This window comes from Triticum urartu, chromosome 2A, assembly GCF_056163025.1.
Source record: "Triticum urartu cultivar PI428250 chromosome 2A, HENAU_Tu73, whole genome shotgun sequence".
In the NCBI taxonomy this organism is placed as follows: domain Eukaryota; kingdom Viridiplantae; phylum Streptophyta; class Magnoliopsida; order Poales; family Poaceae; genus Triticum; species Triticum urartu.
The window spans coordinates 748,138,415-748,140,522 of record NC_141874.1 but is presented as its reverse complement, the minus strand read 5'-3'; the positions used below and the strand labels follow the sequence as shown (position 1 = coordinate 748,140,522).

At 61.7% G+C, this 2,108-nt stretch overlaps 1 pseudogene across 1 annotated transcript; it reads left to right on the top strand.

Moving 5' to 3' along the window:
• The first annotated feature begins 698 nt into the window (after nucleotides 1–698).
• LOC125534511 (uncharacterized) lies at nucleotides 699–1,860 on the top strand (annotated as a pseudogene). Its single transcript, XR_015615305.1, has 2 exons — nucleotides 699–1,017; nucleotides 1,102–1,860. The product of XR_015615305.1 is annotated as an uncharacterized LOC125534511 (transcript).
• The last annotated feature ends 248 nt before the right edge of the window (nucleotides 1,861–2,108 follow it).

The window sequence follows — 2,108 nt, the reverse complement described above, 5'->3', positions numbered from 1 at the left end:
CTCATGGCGCGTAGAAAAAGCGGCACCGGCCATGTCCCCCATTTGTCCTCTCTCTCGCCTCCCAGCTCGCCAACCTCCGCCGGGCCCTGCGCCGCTTCACGGTGACGCGACGAGCAGAGCACACTGCACACGACGACCACCCGCCAGTTCGAGTCCGTCCCCAAACAAACACTGGATGCATGCGTCGGTCTCACCGCGTGTCCGGCCGGCGCCCGCTATCACGGTGAGCTCCCAGTCGCGGCGCTGGATATCGATGAGACGATGCCTTGGCGCCCATCGATCACGTACGTATATACAGAATATAGCTTGATCCACCGGGTTACGTCGATCACAGTATCGCGGCACAGAGCCGCGAGAGCGCGCGTGCATGCATGATTGGTGCTAGCGGCAACTCGCAAGATTCCATCCACACGACGGTCGAAGACGAGCCGAGAACTCTCCAGCCTCCTCTGCACGATCGGTTTCCTTGGTAAACTGAACGGAACCGTCCTACTCCTACCAAGAGGCATGGCCGTGCCCGTCGGGTCTGCGTCGCCTGTCGTGCCAGACTGCCAGACATATATAGAACGCGACGGCGACGTACGCGGGTGGAGGCGCACCGTGCACGGTGGAGGAAGCATCCTTCGCCGCCGTGCATCCTTGCCGCGTCATCCGCGGGCCCCGCCACCGCGCCGGTTCTATATATAGGCCAGGACCAGCCGCTCCCGTCGATCGATCCGTCAGCTCCATCATCTGGTTGCCACCCCCGCCGCACATCCAGCTCAGACTGACTGCTACGTCTCACTCTCTCCTTCCTCTCCATACCTAGCTACGTACACTAGCTACGAGTAGCTCGGTAAGAGCTAGCTAGCTGGTGATCACCACGCGCGCCCGCAGGCCGCAGCTCGTTTTAAGCCGGCCGAGTCGGACACGGCATGCGCTGCTCCGTTCGCTCCGCACAGGATGGCTCCAGCTTCCGCCTCGCTCCTCGCCGGCGCCAAGCGCTCCGCGGACGCTACTGAGCTTCCACAAGCGCAGGTCAGTGACTGCATGCTCACTCTGTGTCCTCTCCGGCAAGCGATGTACGTAAGTACTGATTCGGACGCTTGGTGAACTTGTCAGGAGGGCGCGGTGACCAAGAAGAACGGCCAGAGCCAGCAGCAGAAGCTGGAGTGCCCGCGGTGCAGCTCCAGCGACACTGTGCTACTACAACAACTACAGCAGGGCGCAGCCGCGCCACTACTGCCGCACCTGCCGCCGCTACTGGACGCACGGCGGCACGCTGCGCAACGTGCCCGTCGGCGGGGCATGCCGCCGCGGCGGCAGCAGCAAGCGCCGCAGGCCCTCCGCTGAGCCCCAGACGACCTCCTCCGACTCGCCGCAGCCGGACCTCCAGGAGACGCGCCTTCTCTCCGACCACCCGCTCCCAGTCTTCCCGTTCCTCACCGACGGCGGCCCCGTCTTCCTGCCGCAGTTCGATCTCGGGCTCGGCGGGTTCCCCTGGACACCGGCGACCATGGACCACCTCTACGACGGGCTCGCGGCGCCGTGGGGTGGCTGCGACCGGGCGCTCGCCCCCACCGGCGCATGGGACGACTTCGGCGGCCTCGAGCTCGCCGGGCCACCACCGCCACCGGCCGGGAACTGATCAGCGTCATCATATGTTAGTCAGCGTTTCGCCAGAGCGTTCGAGGCTCCTGTTTTATCATCGCAGCCTCGATTCGAGGCTAATAGTGCTTGTTTGCATGGGAAATTCTACGTCTCCTGTTTACAGTAGTACTAGTAGATATCTTTTTTACCACACTAATTGTCTGATTACCTAGCTCGATGCATCTCAGGTTATATTTGCATGTATGGATATGGCTAGAAAGTTCATGAGGATCCACTGTACGTTAGAGCATCTATACAGCACCCTAAACCCTCCTCAAATCCTTCGGGCGCGCTACCGGTCACTGACCAGTCATAATTTTTCAACCCAAACCGCCTGCTCAAAAGGGTCTCAAACGCTCGAACTGAGCTGCACCTTTCATATCCAGCCTAAATATGGGACAGATAAGGGGCGCTCGGGCATCCCGTCACGTCGGAGCCGGCACACGCTGGCCCACCCGACCCCACATATATTCCTCTCC